The sequence below is a fragment of the Sphaeramia orbicularis genome, chromosome 14 (genome assembly GCF_902148855.1).
Source record: "Sphaeramia orbicularis chromosome 14, fSphaOr1.1, whole genome shotgun sequence".
NCBI lineage: Eukaryota > Metazoa > Chordata > Actinopteri > Kurtiformes > Apogonidae > Sphaeramia > Sphaeramia orbicularis.
In genome coordinates, this window is record NC_043970.1 from 6,077,160 (window position 1) to 6,098,558 (window position 21,399).

The 21,399-nt window shown below is 37.2% G+C and overlaps 1 protein-coding gene across 1 annotated transcript in view; it reads right to left on the reverse strand.

The window, feature by feature from the left end:
- ppm1e (protein phosphatase, Mg2+/Mn2+ dependent, 1E) overlaps positions 1–21,399 on the reverse strand; it is a 62,664-nt gene that overhangs the window by 40,061 nt on the left and 1,204 nt on the right. The window lies entirely within an intron of this gene.

Genomic DNA, 21,399 nt, shown 5'->3' on the forward strand with positions numbered 1-21,399 from the left:
CGGATCATGTTGACCACAAGGCTCATACTCAGACTGTATTACTTCTCTGAACATGGAGCAATTAACAAATATATTTATTTTATTTATTGTAAAATTCAATACAGTCCACTGTACATTCTGTAATACAAGAGAATACACAGAAGCGCCTGCTGCTTCTCGAAGTCTAGATGTGACCTCTGATGGTCTAATTTAAGCAGAGGAACATATCACCTTATTTATACTGGAAACTGAATTTGTTCCACTGATGGAAAAATACAGCTTCTTGTCACCAATAAATGCTTCCTTTGGTTTTAGTGGTTATCAAATATAGCTTAAGATACAATTGGGCACTCAAGAACATTCACCTTGTTGAATTTAAACCATTTCTACACAGCTTTCACTGTATGCTTCAGGGCACTGCCTTGGTGAAAAAATGAGTGTTCTCTTGCTGACGGAATCAGAGTGTCCTCGAGGATTTCTTTATATACTGTGGCATTCATTTTGCCCTCTACCTAGGCCAGTCATCCAGGCCTGCAAATCTGCACATGTGTCTGAAGTCTGCCAGTTGTTCAGTAATTTGGAATTTTTCTATAGCCTTCCTATTCTACGCTTTTCAATAACCTTTTCTGCATGGATGTTATTTCTTGTTTCATAGTGTAACTGAAGTCAGTAGTACAAAATAATCCTTATCTGGTCCTTCCAGACACTCTATCTTCATACTACAATCACTCTCACCAATTGTGAGAGTACTAGCACTAATTGGCCGGAGATCTCAGGTATTTTCAAGAGGCAGTAAGGGCCTTCAGAAAGCAATAAACCGCATACACAAATCTTACATGTCCCTGGTATAGCCAACACAGCTATAAACAAATGATGCACATTATCAGGTGCAAACCACAATGTCTTGACATAATATTCCTCAAATAATAAAACACTCACCCTTAACATGTAAATAAAATCCATGCATCTGACAAAGCGTTAAATAACATTCTTATATAGTTGTCCTTTTTGCTTCAGTTGATGCAGCAATTTTCTACATATACATCAAAGAAGACAGTCTTGTTTTCCTGGTTGTGTTCCTTGCATGGGTTTTTATCCGTTTAAGAGCCAAACACTGGGATTGTTAGGATCAGGCATATGTGAGTGCATAAAGCCATACTGTCAGCCTGACTGCACAGCAATACATGACTTCATGTAAAACATGTAATGGGTCTTCTTGAATTTCTAAAGCTGCTTGGAAACCAGCAATCCACCAAACATCAGTCTTTTGTGATCTTTAAATCTTTTCCTAATTTGTGTGAGAATGCTGTCCTGTATTGAATTCTGCTCACTCCCCTTCAAAACTCTGACAAAAATCTACAAGTCTGGCCAGACTGGACTGCGCTTCTAAGGGCTTGCTTTGTAGAATTCCAAACAACTCAGCAATATCAAAAATGCTAGTATAGGAAAAGAGAAAAAAACTGAAATGGAAACTTTTTAACTGTGCCAGGAGTCCAAATGTACGGTGTACAGTTTCCTGGTCAAAATCTTCATCGAAGTCAAGTATGTGTTGGAAAAATTCAGCCAGCTTAACTCTTTTGTCATAGACAGAGCAAACTAGCCTGGTAATAAAATTCCACCTCACCTGTATGATTTGTGAGAGCCGTCTTTGACAAAATGTCTACTGTAGTTTGGTGTGTTTAAGAGAACAAGTAAAAATAAAAAACAAAAAAATGTAGATAATCCACTGAGATTTGCAATAAGTATCTTGCATTCTTTAATTTTTGGCTCCCTGGAACATCACTAAGTGTGTTCAAAGGGTAAGCAAAACAGTGCACAAAGATGGACTGGAGGACTTCGCCTTTTACACAACTCCATTTAGTCTCAATGCCGTTACAGCCGCCCCATCATAGCCCTGGTCTATAGTTATGATTTACAGCTGTAGGTCTCCAACAGATTCCGAACCAACCCTGCTAGATCCAGAGCTTGTTTTTAATCTGTTCCTCAAATTTAAAAAAAAAAAAAAAAAAAAAAAAAAAAAAAAGATCTCTCCTTTACCACCATTTTAGTCACATCCCTGAGGACATATGAGAGCTTACTTGGAGCTAACTGAAGTCTCACTGACCAAAACAGCTACAAACTTTGTTTACTCTCTTTGATTTGATCATTTACATCCTCAGCCACTGCATTTAAACTCCTGATAAAAAATGTAAGACCAGTTGAAAAATTGCAAGAATTCACATTTTGCACTGTTGGATGTTAAAAAGGTTCTAAGAGTTTTCAAAAGGCAAAAAGAAGAAATGGGAATGAGACAAAAAAAAAGCTTAAAAAACCCCCTGAAACCCCCCTAAAATAAAAATAAAAGTTTCAAAAAAAAGCCCTCAGTAATGACTAGCTCCAGTACTAAATAATAATAATAATAATAATACATTTTATTTATAGGCGCCTTTCAGGACACTCAAGGTCACCGTACAAAGTTGTTAAAAATAAATAAAACACAATTAAAATTACACATATACATATAAAAAACACATAAGTACATAAAATGGCAGTAGATAAAAGTGAAATTATGGAATTGAGTAAGCCTATCTGAATAAATAAGTCTTAAACTGGGATTTGAAGGTAGTAATAGAGTCAGAGGGTTTTTTTTGTGTTCCGGGAAGGCATTCCAGAGGCGGGGGGGTGAGCAGCTGAAAGCTCTGGACCCCATGGTAGTCAAGCGGGCAGGCGGGAGGGTGAGTTGGATAGGTGAAGATGACTTGAGATCGTGGGTGGGAATGTTTATGTATGAGGTTACTGAGGTACTGAGGGGCAAGGTGGTTTATAGCCTTGAAGGTAAGAAATAGGATTTTATATATGATGTGAAATTTAAAGGAAGCCAGTGAATCTGTTGCAGGACAGGTGTTATGTGACTCATGGATGGGGTTCTGGTGATGATACATGGGGCAGAGTTTTGAACCAGTAGCAGTTTATGAAGAGATTTGTCCGGTAAACCAAATAAAAGGGAATTGCAGTAGTCTAGGCAGGATGTGACTAGGCTATGGACCAGAACTGCAATATTGTTGGGTGAGAGGGATGGACGGAGACGGGAGATATTGTGCAGGTGGAAATAGGCTAAACGGGTGATATTATTAATTTGAGATTGAAATGAGAGAGTGTTATCAAGGATGACACCCAGACTCTTAACCTGGGGGGAGGAAGAAACTGGGGAATTGTCAATCTGAATGGAAAAGTTGTTTATTTTAGATAGAGTGGATTTAGTGCCAATGAGAAGAATTTGTTTTGTTACTGTTAAGTTTGTGGAAATTGATAGAGAATCAAGCTCCAAGTCAGTGTTCTTCTTGATCACTTCACAAATTCGTTTCAGCATGCTTGATTATTTATTATTATTATTATTATTATTATTATTATTATTATTATGAGACTGTTTCCAGGAGGCTATGGGAATGTTGGTGGTGAAGATAGCATCATAAATGGCATCCACTGTCTGTAACTGATGTCCATTTTTGTAAACTTCCCTTGTCATCCATCCCCAAATATTCTCAATTGGATTTAGATCAGGGGAACATGCAGGATGGTCCAAAAGAGTGATGTTATTCCTCTGTTAGAAATCCTTTGTCAGGTGGGCATTGTGAACTGCTGCATTGTCCTTTTTTTAAACCCAGTCAGTACCACACAGACCTGGGCCCTCAGTCATGAGGGATGCCCCCTGCAACATCTCCACATAGCCAGCCGCCATTTGACATCCCTGCACAACCTGAAACTCCATTGTTCCACTGAAGGAAAAAGTATCCCAGATCATGATGTCAACCCCCTCCACTGTGCCATGTAGAAAACATCTCCAGTGGGATCTCCTTGTCCTGCCAGTAACGTTGGAAGCCATCAGGACCGTCAAGCATAGGTGTTTTTAGCCCATTTTTGGGGGTGGTGAAGCACCCCTAAATTGATTCCCAGCACCCCTAAAATATTTTAAGATTGCTGAAATTTTTCTTTTTTCTTGTTTACTTTATGCCCATTCTTAACATGCTAGAAAAATATCAAAACCATACGCAGTACATGTCTGAAACGTAATATTTTAGCAACAAACATACAGCACCCCCCCACCTTGTCTTGAAAATGGTTTGATCCTCCCCGTCCCTCCTCCCTTTCCTCGATCCAGACTCTGAGCATTCCACCGGTATAGAGCAGTGCGCACAGGCGCTACCTTCCAGAGCTGGGATATGGTAGTGGTGTAAGTACTTGGTGTAAACCAGGACATGTGACACATTTCTTTACTTCAACCACTTAATACCAACACAGTATTATCATCACCAGTCCCAATTTTTGCTGCATTGAAACATAGATCACTAATTATGCTGTTAGGTGGGAGTTAGCTGATGTTTTTTCTAGCTAGGAAATTTTCCACGTGGTTCAGTCAACCTCTGTCCTCTGTTTGAACTGGACTGAGAGAAGCTGCTGTTGTGTCATGTGTTAATATTAAAGACAAGGTGTTACTGACTTTATCTGACTGGATGTCCATTAACTCCTATTGTGTGTGTGTGGGTGTGTGTGTGCAGACAGCCAGCCTCATCATGAAAATGAAAAGAGAGCCAGATTCAGGTAAGATTCTAAGATCAACTCGTGTAACCTCATTTTCCACAGCAACCAAACATTCTATTACAGTGATATTGTAAATTAATAAATGTACCAGTTTATATCTCTTATTATATATAAAACACATTGTTTGGTTATTTGCCTCTTGGTTAAAGCACAAAGAGAGAGAGGAGAGCAGAGAGACATTTAACATATACACAGGTCTACATTTTTTTTTTTTTTTTTTTTTTTTTTACAAATTATCTGCCTCAGAGATTAAATGTGCTCAATGTTACATATTTTAATCAGATTAATTGGGAGACAAATAACCAAAACTGGTCATTTCATGGTATATGATGGTGCGTTCTTCCACATATATGTTGGTTTCTGTCCATTTATACAGCAGATTTATAAATGTTCCACTGATAGAATCTGTAAAGTGAATGTATTGTCATGTACAGACAGTGTTTTGAAGTAGATCTGGTAGCTCTGAGACTGATATTCCTCTGGAGTTAAACTCATTCTCTCGTATATGTATATGTTGAGGAGCTGCTGCATCAAAATGGAGGATTGTCTTCCACCAGCAATTAGAGTTAAGGTATATTTCTTTTATGATTCCAATCCATTCCTCTTGTACTGTGGCTCAGCATTTAAATAACTTTTATCAGATTTGATGGTTTAGTCACAGAGTTTCTCATACCCAAAAAAAATTATGCTTTTCTTTCACAAATGTGGGAATGACGGTCTGAAACTGCGTTAAAATGTAAAAAACAGTGAAATTTGTCTTGCCTGACCAGGCAGCACTCTGGGTGCTCAGCACCCCTAAACCTCTGATCCTAGAATCGCCCCTGCCGTCAAGGTTAAATTTTTTTCTCATCAGAGAATAAAACTGTCTTCCACCTTTCACTGTCCCATGTTAGGTGCTCTCTTGCAAAGTCCAAACTGGCAATTTTGTGTCATTGAAGGAGACGAGGACTTTGAAGATGTTTTTTATTTTTAAAGCCCTTCTCAGGCAGATGCCATCTGATGGTTATTGGGCTGCAGTCAGCCCCAGTAACAGCCTTAATATGAGTCGAGGATCGTCCCATGTCTTGACGGACAGTCAATCAGATCCTCCGGCTCAGCACCAGTGAAATGTTTTTGGGTCTACCACTTGACTTTTTTGTTCCATAACCCTCAGGATCTTTTAAGGAATTCAAAGTGACTGTCTTACTGCTTCCAACCTCAGCAGCAATGGTGCATTGCCAGGGGCCTTGCTAATGCAGCACAACAATCCAACCATGTTCAGAGAAAGCTTTTTTGCCTTTGCCATTAGGAGGTCATGACAGTGTGAATACCTGACAGAAAAAGACATTGAATCCACACTTTTGCACAGATTTTGGCTTTTAAAGGCTGTGGTCTTAAACTTTTGATCAGCTGATGAACAGCCTGTTTCAGTTTAATTGTTGTTTTCAATAAATTGCTTACTTAAATTTTTTTTTTGCATTTTGAAACTCTACTTAGAACCTTCTTAAGATCCAACAGGGCAAAATGTAAAGTCATGCAATTTTTCAACTGGTCTTAAAATTTTGATGAGGTGTGTATTAGATCATTTTGACATTTTGTGCTGATGTCCCTGTAAATACTGTGACTGTAACGAGATGATACCTCAAGTCAGCATCATGTTCAGCTAACAGCATTAACATTTCTAAGTAGTTGTTGCTATTCAGCAAATCTCTGGATTCATCATGTCCCTTCAAAGATACCTTGTCCCAAAAAGAGGATACAGTCAATGAGGTGCTTCTGGATACCTGGTTCCTTCTTACTCTCTCATTGTGAGTGCTGATCTCCTGTTTCCTCTGCTCATCCTCTGCCATCATTCAGAAAACGTTTTCAAATACTCTATTGACATTATATGGTTCTCAGAGCTGCCCTAGTGAAGCTGTTCAGACTGCAAAACTCAGAATCATTTCATGTCCCTTTACTCATTTTAAAAAGTAAACAGCCAGCAAAATGGCTCCTTGTGCTCAGTGCTAGCTGTTCGCTAGTCATGACACTCATAGCTACAATCTTTGAAATGATGCACAAAACGCTTGAGTTCTGGTGAATGTTTATGCTCAGTTAGAAAAAAATCCTTCAATGTATTCTTGAGATATCAGATATATTAGAACAGACCAACAGGAAGTATCAGTGACCTTTGACCACCAAAATATTTTCAGTTTATCCCAGGGTCCAATTGAAAATTTTTTCAGATTTTGCAACATTCTGTCAAACATTTTTGTTTTATTCATGGAACAACAGGAACCGAAGAACAGATGAACCAATCTACACACCATCTTGAGATGCACCATGGACACATGTAAAAAGCTGAGAGCGGGAATGCATGTTTGCAACCACTCCATTGTCACCTGCTATTCTGAGACATTTATCCTAGTCATTTGTTCTATTGTATTAACCATTAATTGTATCATTAATGATTTTCTGCTTTGTACAGAAAAAGTATAATTATTAACAGTATACACTTTATCTTCATTCAGGGCAGCTGTGGCTACAAACGTAGTTTACCACCACCAGAGTGTGAATGTGTGAGCGAATGAATAATGAATCAATAATGTAAAGCACTTTGGGTGCCTTGAAAAGCGCTATATTATTATTATTTTTTTAAAATCATTATTATTATTATTATTATTATTATTATTATTATTCATTATCTGAACCCACTTTATCCTCACTAGGGTCACGGGGGTCGCTTGGAGCCTATCCCAGCTACATAGGGGCGAAGGCGGGGTACACCCTGGACAAGTCGCCAGTTCATCGCAGGGCTGAACATATAGAGACAAACAATCACTCTCACATTCACACCTATGGGCAATTTAGATTAACCAATTAACCTATTAGTGCATGTCTTTGGATGGTGGGAGGAAGCCGGAGTACCCGGAGAGAACCCACGCGGACACGGGGAGAACATGCAAACTCCACACAGAAAGGTCCCACCCCCTGTCGACTGGTGTTGGAATCGAACCCAGGACCTTCTTGCTGTGAGGCACGAGTGCTAACCACTGCACCACTGTGTCGCCCATTATTATTATTATTATTATTATTATTATTATTATTATTATTATTATTATTATTATTATTATTATTATTATTATTATTATTATTATTATTAATGAATGCTATACTACATATGTTCAAACTGACCTCTAATATTGTCATGCAGAAGCTTCATGTGAATCCAGCGCCTGGAATACAGGGCTGATGAGTGTGAGGGCAGATCTATGTTAAGGCTTCTGGACTATTTCTACTGTGCAGCATCCTACTTCTCATGAAAGGCCTGAGGGGAGTCCTCATTTGTAAAGCTCTGAGGGCTTTGCTTGTTCCAAACAAAGCAGGACTGTCCTTGAACTAGAGGAGTTGATTTTAATGGTCAAGGTTTACCCAGCAAGAAGTGGAGGTCTGTCAACCTCTACACTTAACTTTAGTTTACAAGTTCAACATAGCATTTTGTTAACAGTGGTATGGACTCACTGTCTATGGGAATGCTCTAAGATACAAAGATTCTGGAAGGAGGTCATCAATTGTATGTCTGAGGTATTTAACATCACAATTCCATTATGTGCAAAACTTTGTATATTCGGAATATATCCTGAGGACTTCACATGTACTAAAACTGCTACATGCCAGGAGAGCTATCACTTTGAACTGGAAGAGAATGGAAGCTCCTTCTATGAAGCAATGGATAAAAGAACTATCAGAATGCATCGGACTGGAAAGACTGACTTATATTACGAATTACGAATTTGTAAAAGTATGGGAACCTTATACGAACATTATGGTATCTGGAAAATAGGGACTTGTCATTCAAATTATTACAGTTTTTTTTTTTTTATTATCATGACTGCTATATTTAATTTTTTACATATACTGTATGTAAATATGTTCATAAGAATATATGTATGTTATTTATATAAATATATTTACATATCATTTGGTGCAAGTCCATGTGGTGTGAATGGGTGTGTGTATGAATGTTTGTGTTGTTTTGATTCATGTTCTTTATGTATACAGTGATCCCTTGCCAATTCGCGCTTTAAGTTCCGCGGTTTTAGTTATTCGCGGATTTTATTCACGGCAACAGCTCCCCATCACCATGTTCCTTGTCCCTCGGAAGCCATCAGCTGAACCCTCAGCTCCCCCGCCAGCCTCCCCGTCTGCAGCTGCTTCGCCAACTCCCTCCGAAGAAGCTGCATTACTAGATGATCCAGCGCCTCAAGTAACATCTGACGACGAGGCGCCCCTAGAAGAGCCATAAGGCTCCCTTGACACCTGTGCATTGTGTCATCTTCATCGTCTTCATCGAAGTGCACAGGTGTTTCATCATCATCATCATCATCATCATCATGGGCCTCATCGTCAGTCAAGGAAGGAGCCGCTGGAGTCTAATGTAAGTGTTATTTTATATAAAAATGTTAAAAGAGAGAGAGAGAGAGAGAGAGAGAGAGAGAGAGTGTGAGTGTGTGTTCTAGGATAGGCTCGGGGGGGCTCCGGCTCCAGTTCGCGGATTTTCGCGGGGGGCGCCGGTCCCCATTAACCGCGAAAAATAAGGGATCACTGTATTATCTTTAGAAAAGGGCTGTGGATGGTGCAGAAGACAGCTCACTGTTCCTAAGCCTGAACTTTATGAAATATATTCATGCTAAATTATCAAAATGTATGGAAACATAGTTGACAAAATAGTTGATAAAAGTTTCAAAAATTATGTAGGCAACAATTAAACAGTTACCACTTCTTTGTGCTTAATATATTTACAATCCTGCCCATTGAATAAAATTATGTGTACAACTGTAAACGAGTACGCTTGTTTTCATGTGTCTATATTATACTTATTTATACAAATGTGTGTTTTTTTGTTTGTTTGTTTTAAGGTGTCAATTCCTGCACGCAAAAGCCTTGAATGTAGCTGCTGTCCGTGGTTCTGAACTGCCAAGCACAGTTACAAGTCTGTCTTAAAACAACATACAGCTATACTTTCCTCAATTAAACTGTCAAATGAATTACAAATTTTCCAGTGTTCAGTGTACAGTATTCAGTATTGTCTTTTTCTTACCTTCTTTCAGTAGGAAAACACTGCAGGTAACCACACCAAAGGATTTTCGTAAAAACACAGTTAATTTGGAAAACTGGTATTTGTCATGACTAAAACTGTGTAAACCTTGGTTAGCTACCAAGGTGTCTCATTGGTATACAGTTAAATGCAGCAACAAGAACCACATTGTAGGATTTCATACACACTCAAACTTATTATGAAAATGGGCTTATGATACACATTTTCACATCAGTCAGTTTTGATATTTACCATGAATGTCAAATCAATTTTTGTTTCCAATTTAAATGAAGATTTGTGGTCTTAAGTAAAAGTTGAAGAAATCTGAAAATTTTAAGACAATATAAGACAAAAGCAATCTTACAGATGCAGTAAGACAAAAATATAACAAGATCAAAAAGACATAAATGGAAAATTTAACCCTTTCATGCACTGTCCACTCCAGTGGACAGTTCTTCTCCAGCTGTTCTCTTGTATATTAATGGGTTTTGTTGTTTTAGTTCCGTATCAGCCAACACAGTGGACGCTTATGCACCATCCCATACACTGTAATTCAGATCATTACTGTAACTTTACTGTTCTTGATAAACCTGATCTGCAGTAACATGTTTGAGTGTAAATAAATTATTTGTTAGACAAGAAGGTTTTTTTTGCATATTATCTCCATGAAGTGAGTAATTACTAGCATTAGAATATGTTAAAATGTGAGAAGACATCAGATTAGCAGCATTAAAAATGTTTTTATTTCATTGTTTTCATATTACTTTCTGATATTGGGTTTTAAACACGTTTCTTTAGTTAAAAAATTAAATGCATAGATATTTTTGTAACTCCATAAAAAAAAAAAAACTCGATCGCATTGTTTTTTTCATGGCTAAACACTGAAGAAAAAAATCTTGACTAAGGTTCTCATAATTCGTGCATGAAAGGGTTAAGATTACATTAAATCAGATTAAAAAAACATTTAATAATTGAATGATTTCATGTTACTTAATAAATGTATTTTGGCAAAATAGCAGAGGGAATAACTAATAAAGCTATTACCTCTGTTCTGTTATCCAGCAGCTCCTCTCACACCACCCACTCTTCTAATTGTGTATGTGTCATATGTGCTGGAGGAAGTCGGATCTGCTGCCTGGTTCTTTACAGCTGTGGGAGGCATTTCTATTTAATGATGTTCAGAAAGGCTACCATCAATTACCATCTATCAACTGTGTGAGTGTGTATGTGTGTGCCTGAGGTGGGTTATTAAACTTGCCCCTTCAGCTCCTCTTCAAGTCAGCAGTAATCAATTCATCAGCGGTCAGTATAAACAATTGGATATGTCAAGATGTAAAGTATTACATTTACTTATTTATAGATTTATTCCATTTTTCACTTCAAATTTGTATAAGAATTACTATGAAGTAGAAAGGTGACGATTACTGGTATAGTGATAAACCGCGGAAAAATTCCCGGCGGTTAGTATTTAACCGTATTTAATTACCACACTTACAACTCACAGTGATACTGCTCAGTTCCTGGAGAAGCAGCAGCACTCCAGGTGCGCATGTGCAGTTTGCAATGTTTGGCCTCTGTAAACATGGCAGAAGGTACCCACACAGACAGCACTCCTGAAAATTTCCCCCCCCCCGACTAAAAGGTTTAATGTGGATGTTTCTGCCACACTACTTTGTTTAAAATGGTAGTGTTGGTTTTATATGCACAACTGATTTCTAGATAAGGTACATGAAACAGTGAAAATGTTCTCTCTGTACCAGTTCTTAAATCTGTAAGACTAGGTCTAGTCTTGAGCGCTGAATGTAAAGAAAAGTATTATTGGTTCTTATCTACATTTTGCACAAAGTCCAGTTACCTCTTATGGCCATTAGGTGCCATCTTTTATGCACATTTGTATGTCTGATGCTTACATGTTAATATTTTAATGTTTCTGCCAACAGAAAATATATTGTGCATTTCATTTTGTTTGTTTTTGGGGTTTTTTCCAAAACAAAACTTGGTGAAATTTTTTCAGTGAAAGTACTTATGTTTTCATAAGTACTTTATGAAAATATTTTGATCACATTTCAACAATATCTAAATAATAATGATAACCATGATAATTTTCTTCACAATAACCGTGATATGAAATTTTCATATCGTTACATCCCTACTATGATCACATTAAGACAGGAGGTCAGCTGCAGCTGTCCTCATGCTTGTGTACATACCACAGTCTGGGTGGAAAGATAGTATATGGTGTACCTCTGAATACCTCAGCTTGTTTCCTTAATTTTCTTTTACTTAAAAACATATTGCCTAGGTGGTTATCTGTTTGCGATGGCAACTATACAAAGAGGTTCACAGCAAACAACAACCAGTCATCCATGTATTTGTTCGCCAACACTATTATGTAATTGAATGTTTGCAGGTGTGCATCGTAGAGACAACAGAACAGTACAGCTCAGTCATCTTCTGTTGCACTGTTGTTGCACTACACTATTCCAGTATTTAAACCTCCTGAAAACTTAGCCTTTTCAAAGCTTTACTGATCCAGTTTTAGTTTAGTTTATTTTGTTTAACCTTTATTTTACCAGGTTGTTTCCATTGAGATGGGGGATCTCTTTTTCAAGGGAGACCTGATCAAGACATCAGCAATACAGTCACATCATTGCAGTTTACGATAAAAGCATTTGCAAACACACATACACATATAAAACAATCAATCAAAACATTTACAGACCAACAGCCTTGATTCCAAGGATTTCACTCTCTCTTTAAAACAATTAAAAGGAATCTGTGTTTGTAAATGGAGCTGAAACTGAAGCTTGTTCCAGAGATCAGGAGCAGAAAACCTAAAAGATTTTTTTGGGACGAACAATTTCAAAGTGTCCATTGAGTTGAGATTGTAACTTCCATGATTATAAGCTCTGCGGCTGCATTTCATGGATGGACAGAGACATATCTTTACAGATGATGGACACCCACACTCATTAATTGACTGGTCCATCATTAAGTACATATCCTTCCCTGATTCATCATGCCCCTTCAAATCAAAGCAAACAAGACATCGACCATGGCTACCAGTTAGGATGTATTATGACACCAGAAGTTTATTCAACGTGGATGCTGAATTGCAAGTGGTTCTGTCCGCTGTCTCAGCAGCTGTTGTGGAGCTAAATTCTACATTTTCTATGATACTGCAGACTACAGTCACAGCAGGCAAACTGTAAACTGAAGAATTTGTGATAACTCCTGTCCACTACTAGTTTTATCAGCTCTCCTTGACATGTGGCGTGTGTTTCAAGCATGTTTGAATTTTCAGAATTCCTTAAAATGAACGACGGGAGGGAGGTCATTTTGAAAATGCCTTAAAGTGGATGGAGCCATAGTGAGAGGCTTGGCCAGTCTTCTGTATTTTCTTCTGGTCATCTCTAAAGGTCATGAAATAAAATCTTTGTCTTTGTCCAAGGCCAAGGCAAGACAGAGTAAAAGTACCAGAAGAGACCAAGAAAAGGTTCTCTTCAGATGGCTGTCTGGGACTCCAGAACTAGGGAACTGTATTACTCACATGACTACCTTAGTAGTTAACCTAGAAAACTGTTTAACATGTTGGATATATATTAAAAGAAGACATGCTAATATGTTTTAAGCAAACTAACTTAAACCTTTGCTGTTGGTTCTTGTTGTGTAATACGGTTATGCTCTTTGCTATGGTACTGATTACAGGATAGGTCATCCAACATGCAACAGCTTAGAGTGTACAGATTAATACAGGTGAATTGTCATGAATGACATATTCCATGGCATAGCATTAAGGGTTAAAGAGTGCACTGCATGTCATTTTGCACCTTCATCATAATGAACATTACAGTTTATTTTTGCACCTTACAGTTTAATTATCCAGGGCTTTTTTTTTATCCAGGTGTGTTTTTATACTTCTACTTTATTATGCATAGTGTGTTTAATCTGGTGTTCTGTTTTTCTATATATTTTTTTTTTTTTTTAATCTTTTTTGTGTGTATATATATATCATGCTGCTGTTGCACTATAACTTCCCACTTTGGTATCAATAAAATGCATCTATCTATATATCTTTTTATACTTACACAAACAAGGTTTGTATGAGTGTCTTCTTGAAACTAACAGATGGAGAAATTATTCCAAATGGACTGGAGTTTGTTCTGAGTAACTTCTTAACTCGAATACAGAAATCAAAGTAATCTTCCACAGTCTTCCACCCAAAAACATATTCAACAATTTTTAGAATATGATAATGTGAATATTGTCAGAATTAATAATATTTTAAGAGCCATCTGTTTTGCATGCACCCTGCGTGCAATACACTATAAAGAATTCTGTGCTATTGTAGAAATGTGGTAGCACATGGTTTATAGATAAAATACCTCACACTGAGGTAATGAAATGACAGTTTTGTTTTTTTTTTCAGCTGCTTATACATTAATAAAAACATAATTATTAATTTTACCCTCTATTTGTGCATTTAGATCTCCCTAAATGTTACACACTGGATGTTTAATGGCTTTTTTGTCTTGTCAATATTTAAGGTGACAATGTGCACTCAGCCAATCAGCACAGGCCTGTTTAACGAGACACTGAATTGTCTACCTTTATATTTTTTTCAATCAGTGTTTCAGAACAGAAACTGAGAGACGCTACCTTCCCCAAACAATGAAAATCAACAAGCAAACTGCCTTTGCTTGCAAAAGGTTGCAAATGCAAAAAACAAAACAAAAACAGCTCCAATGGTGTCAATGCAGTCTTTGAGAGGTATCAAAAACAAGCCAGGTTTAGCCCAGAATAGACACTCTTCAGTTAAAAGAAATCCCATTATTAAATGCCAGTTCCATGGTGTTAAGTGTAGCTTCAGTGCCATTTGTCAAATATTCTTGAAGTGCGTGAACTCTGTGAGCATGTGTTTAACTTTTGATGAGGAACAGTGCTCTCTACTCGAATACAGAAACCAAAGCTCATTTTTGCTGTATAACATTTGGAATTACTCGAGCTTTGATGGTCAAAGAGCCAATGTACTGACTGTACAGATATTAGCTGTAAACTAGCTGGTAAGTGATTGAATGTTGTGAAATGTGCTGAGTATTTGTGTGACATCTCATCTTACTGAACACCAAAATTCAAGAGCACGCCAGTCACCACCTCTCTCTCTCTCTCCAAGATGTAATTGATTCACAGGCACTGACAAGTATTAGTAAATCATTTTAAACACAGGAGTAGTCATAATGTCTTTAAAAATGTACAATTATTATTATTATTATTATTATTATTATTATTATTATTATTTCTATTTAATTAAGAAATGTCATAAATTCAAAAAAATGTAAGTTTTATTTTTGAGTAAAAAATGTTTTTGTAATATTTCACCTTTTTTCAGAAATTAGACTATTTCATCCTCATTGTGAACTTCCTTCATATTTTATTATAGAGAAGGTGATAAACAAAAAATGCAAATTATTTTTGATAGAATTTTAAGTCAGAATTGGGTTTCGCTTTGAGAAGCTTTAAGGAACATTGCTGATTATACTGTTAGTACCTTTTAAATTATTGATAGTGTTTTATATGTATATTTTTAGTTTGGTATTTTATGTATGATTTTAAAACTGAGTTTTACTATGTGTTTTATGTACATTTTTAGTGTGGATGTACAGCTGAAATTTCTATTTTCTGTCATTTCTGCTGCAGCTGGCCAGGACACTCTTGCTAAAGAGATTCTTCATCTCCAATGAGTCGTTTTTCCTGGTTAAATAACAGTTAATAAATAATAATAAATTGTATAGCAATACAACAGTTTTCATTTGTCATTTATAATAAACTGCTGGCTCTCACAACATTAAATCAAAGTAAAGAAATAGGCATTGGATTATGAATCAGAGAATGCATCATCCAGTTTTTGTCTTTTTTTCATGTTGTTTAATTTTTTGTTGTTTTCTGTCTCTTCTTTAATTGCATTATTATTACCTCCGCCAAGGAGGTTATGTTTTTGCCAGGGTTTGTTTGTTTGTCTGTCTGTTTGTCTGTCCATTAGTGTGCAACATAACTCAAAAAGTTATGGACAGATTTGGATGAAATTTTCAGGGTTTGTTGGAAATGGGATAAGGAAGAAATTATTAAATTTTGGTGGTGATCGGGGGTGGGGGGGCCCACGGGGGGGGGGGGGCCCATTTCCAACAAACCCTGAAAATTTCATCCAAATCTGTCCATAACTTTTTGAGTTATGTTGCACACTAACGGACAGACAGACAGACAAACAAACAAACCCTGGCAAAAACATAACCTCCTTGGCATGGGGGGGCCCACGGGGGGGGCCACTGATCAGCCTTGGCGGAGGTCTGCGCTCTCCGAGTGCTTCTAGTTTGCATTGTTTTTAAGAATACCACAGTTGTTCATTTTACACAAGAAGTGTTCTCCTTCATGGCAAAGAGCTGACCTGTTGGGCTTAAAACATGCTTGCCATTTTCCTGTTCTATGAAAATAAAGCAGTTAAGTAGTTCAGTTGTTTTGGTTGCTAATATTATGAGATGAAATGAATATGTCTTTGTGATATAGCTTGTACCACTGAACCACATGCCATGATGACTGGATATCAGACACAAACTTCTTAGAAACGCAAATGCTGTATGTAAAACCTAAGTGGCATCATTTTAACACACACAGACACAGAACCCCACACAGCTCTGTCCACACCCCCAATGTGATTCTAGCACACCAAGAGCTTCACCCACCCCTATTAACAAACACTCACTCACAGAGGGGATCTCTCTTCTTGCAGAAGTCTATTATTAGCTGTTCAACCCAGAGACAAACTAATGACACGTTGGGATGAATCACCAGAGCTGCTGCCTCCGACTATCATTACACTCACAGCACAGCTACAGCAGACAGCCTTGGAGGATGCTCGCCACCCCACAAACGAACACAAATACACACAAACACACACAGCTCCAGTCTGCTACACGAACTGTGTCTCCCAACTGGACTGCTTCATGCAACGACACCAGTGTCTTTACCAAAAGCACTTTCTTTTGCTTTCTTTTTTTTTTTTCCATTAGCAGGCAACACATTTCAGAAAACATTCTTTGTCGCATCAGAGGCCATAACACAAAAATAGATCAATCCTTCAACAATGGTCATTTTTATGACTTTCAACAGGCAAAAATTGTAATAGCAAAAACTAGAAGCACTCAGAGAACGCAGACCTCTGCCACGGCAGAGCAGTGCCCCGGATTTGGATGAAAATTTTCAGGAAATGTTGATACTGGCACAAGGAACAAATGATTAAATTTTGGTGGTGATCGGGGGTGGGGGTGGGGGTGGCCACGGGGGCCCACATGGGGGTCTTGGCGGAGATCTGCGCTCTACAAGTGCTTTTCTAGAAAAGACAGCACAGACCTCCGCCAAGGCATATCAGTGGGCCCCTGTGGCCCCCCCCACGCCCCACCTCCGATCACCACCAATATTTAATAATTTGTTCCTTGTGCCAGTATCAACATTTCCTGAAATTTTCATTCAAATCTGTCCATAACTTTTGAGTTATCTTGCACACAGACAGACAAACAAACGCTGACAAAAACATAACCTCCTTGGCGGAGGTAATAACGACACTGTACTTGTACAAATATTAAGAATCACATGTAAACATAGATCCATCATGAAATGTCAAATTGAGCAATTTTAGCATTTTTTTTTTTTAATTAAAATTTATTTGCTGTACCCTAAAAACATATGTGCCATGAAGATCCAAAACTATTTTTGTCACTACTTCCAAATAATTTTTTGTCATTCTCAAGTGATTTATCACCATGTATTATAATATTATCCTCTGCATTTTGCATTTTTCAGTGTAAACCTGGTATTTTCCTCTATGTAACTTACTGATCATGTAGATGGTCATAAAGCTCTGAGTAAATTCAAAGGTTATTAGATCAAATTAGAAAAAAAAATGTAAAAAGTGACTTTCAACAAAAAATATCATTAACTGAACATAAAAACAAGTGTCTCCATCCACTGTCATTTATCAAACTCCATGGGTTTAACTGGTGAATCAATGTTGCAGACGATGGTGTTTTCTTGATCACTACGGAGCCTCTGAATGTCCAAATGGGTCATATCTGATGACCATTTAAAGATGACAAACTGCCTTTTACACCAGTTATTTACATGTATTGATTGGATTAGTGGATCAACAGGTATTAAACATTTTAAGTCAGTAGGTGCTTTTGGTCTCCAGTGGATGTTTGGGTCTTTATGGGTTAAACTTAAATTACTGCCTTAACCCCACCTTTCTTGAAGGTCACCATTAACATATAACATAATGCTTAGAACATTTTTTTCATGAGGTTTGTTTCATGAGGTCACAGTCACCTTCTAAAATGTAGTTGATTATATATACAGTACTGTACAAAAGTCTTAGGCAGCCTTTAGGTTTTTTGTCTTTGCAGGCTTGTAATGTGTGTGTGTCTTTATGTCTGCCAAGAAATATGCAGGAAATAAATGTACAGTATTGAAACACACACACACACACATTATACATACATAAAAACAAAAGTTTAATTTACATCTTATACAGCATCCCATCCTTTTGGAGCTGGGAGCTGTAATATCGAAATGTACTGATAAGGAAATTTTCTAAGACATTAAATATGATGTGCACTGCATAAGAACAGGCTCCAGCACTCACGTGACCCTCTCGAGGATAAAGTGGTTCAGAAAATGACTGACTGACAACAGAAGAACCCTGACTGACAGAAGGGGAGAGACATCCACCCTGACTGTGTTTAGAGTGACTACCACACTCATTACTGTTCTGTGCAAGGACGCCTGGGTTGTTACTATGACAACTGATGTATAAAGTGGTAAAGAATATTTCCTTTCAACTGTGGACTATAGACCCAAGCTTACAGAACATGTCTATCTGGCAGCAGATAAATGGGTGCATAAATGATCCAGTAGCTCAGGTATCAGCACTAAATGAGAACCGATATGTGATCTGACATGACTGGAGTTCTTCTAGGATGGGAGAGGTATGCAGGTTTGACTGTATTACATCCCCAGTGGCCTAAAGGGACCCCACACAATGTGCACTTTGCATGCTCTTATAGGCAAGTATTCAGTAGGCATCTTTCCACTCAAATCTTTCTCAAATTGTGACTTTCTGAAAACATAATTCATAGTTTAATCACAATTACAGTTTTAAAATGTTCCAGTTCAATAAAGTCCTCATAACATACTACCATACTACCAACATACTATACTCGGCCACACTGGCCGCAGGGTATTGTTTGTATTGTCCTCATTGGTCCACACAGGAACACATAATCATTTGTCAAATCAGTAAATCTGCATAACTAATTCACATTTACCTTTTGTTAATGCACCTTTTCCACCTCTGCTAAGTTACCCTGTCATAAATATTACATAATCACCATACTGCAATTATTTGCAATGATTGTGGTTACTTGATATAAATTTAATTTCTTTATTGCCATTCATTTACCATTCTGATATTATCCATTGGCCATTACTGAAGCTGAATTCTGCCAATAAAAATGCAAAACAAACTACCAGTGTCTACTATCACAAGTGAATTCTCCTAAATTAGAATGCTCCATAATCTAGAAGGCCAACTGTATATCCTACTACCTCTGCCAAAGCAATGGAAAGAGAAATATTGACAAACCAAGCTCAGGCAGTTAGAACTATTTTGGTAAGGCAGATTGGATGGACTTTAAATGACTGGCAACTTCAGCTTCTGCTAAATCTGGTCAGAAACACTAACAACATGTTGAATTGAACACAGCATTAATTGCTCTAATGTGGGTAATTTGTGCAAATGCTAATCCAAGTTATTCCAAGCAACTGCAATAGAGTAGAGCTTTGAGGTATGTGATATTTTCAGCATGCTAAGCTGCTCACTATCCCACATCCAATATCAAATACACACTGCAATTGAGCTACATGGCTGTGCAAATGGTTTTGCATGTATTTAAGCTTTTTATTAATTAAAATTTTTAACTTGATTATAGTGTTAGTCAGAAGGATCAGGAGGTAGCCAAAGTCATCATTCAACCTCACGTCAATATTATGGCTGCATTACCATATAATCTTCCATCTGATAGTTGTTGAGATATTTTAGTTTACATTAAACAAAAGGTGTGTTAACAGCATAGCTTGATTGTCTTGCTCAGATGACTCAACTATACTTTTGCACATGATCATAAACAGCTTAGTACATCTCATGTGAACAAAAAACAGACATTAATATGTGAAAGTCTTGGGTGATAAGGAACTAAAACACAGCAATGCTAGTTTCTGCTCATATCACCAGCTCTAGGATCCCTTGTGGGGTTTCACCTGTGAGACCAGGGCTTGAGTCTCCTGATTTGGCTTAGAGTCTGGTTTCAAACAACTTGATATGTAAAGTGTCATGAGATAACATTTGCTATGATTTGGCGTTATATAAATAAAATTTTATTGATTAACTCCGAGTTTTCAACAAAAGAAAAAAATGTACACACAAATTGTAAGTTTTGAATACTCTACCTCTAGAGTTATGAAATGTTCCACCATTTGCCAAGTGCAAGCTGAGACTAAAGAATAATACAAAACGACAAATAGGTGTCCAGTTTCTTCAAGTTTCACTCAACACCAAAAATCTACTTGAAATGTAGTAGAGTTGAAACAATTCATCAATTAATAAACTGAAATCAATTTAAAAATATATTTGATTACAATTTTACTGAATCAAAGCTTTGTTTCCTTAATATCTCTGCTGCTAAACACTGGCTCAATTGTTGTGTTTCACACGGGCACTTATTGTGACGCACATGATGCCAGGGTCAATAAAAAGTTGTAAGTTAGTTCCATCTTAAATTGTTAGTAAGTTAGTCAGTTGGATACAAATGTGTTGAAGACTGCAGTGCATATATTGCTTGTAAATGTCATTTGACTTGCTTGCTGTTGCTTATATCTATAGATATTTTTATATATACGTTTATGCTGTTGTTATCGTTATTTCTATACTGATATTTTTATATATCCTTTTATATTTTTGTGGTTGTTGCTTCAGCTGGTTCTGGAATAAAGGAAAAGTTGTTTGTGATTTTCAGACATGTCTGTTTCACTTTTTTTTGCCTATTCATTTAATTGTTCAGTTGAATCAAAGAAAAGAACCGATAAATTAATCAATTACAAAAAATAATCAATAGCTGCAGCTCTAAAATAGAGTTCTGAAATTTTTATTGATAATTACAAATACTGACTGATATGAAATTTTCATTGTGTTGCCTTTTTTGCACATTATGTAGTAATAATTTCATTGCAATCTATAGTTTAGTTGAATTCTATAGTATGTGGCTTCAATAATCTCTTTTTAGGAGTGAATACATCCTAGAGATAAAGGAAAAGACAAAATCGATGTGATAAAAAGTAAATAATGCTCATTTTGCCATGTAGTGATGCTTGGAGAATGTCAGTGTTTAGTATACCAAGCTGCGATGCCAGTCATCTTAGACGGCAGCTTTTTCATGGAAGCCTGAATGTGACAAGTGGCTTTATGTGACCCTGACCTGTCACCAACACATGTTCTCCAACACTGCATGAGTGCATCCTGACCTCAACGGTGAAGATGAACCCTTTATGTGTGCGAACTGGCCAATAAAGTCATTTTCAAACATAGCCTACATGCTGCCTCTCCCCTTGCCACTTGGTGCCCTAGATGAGTCCTCACCCTGTTCTTCCCAGCACAGTTTCTGCACCTATTTTGGATTCTAAAC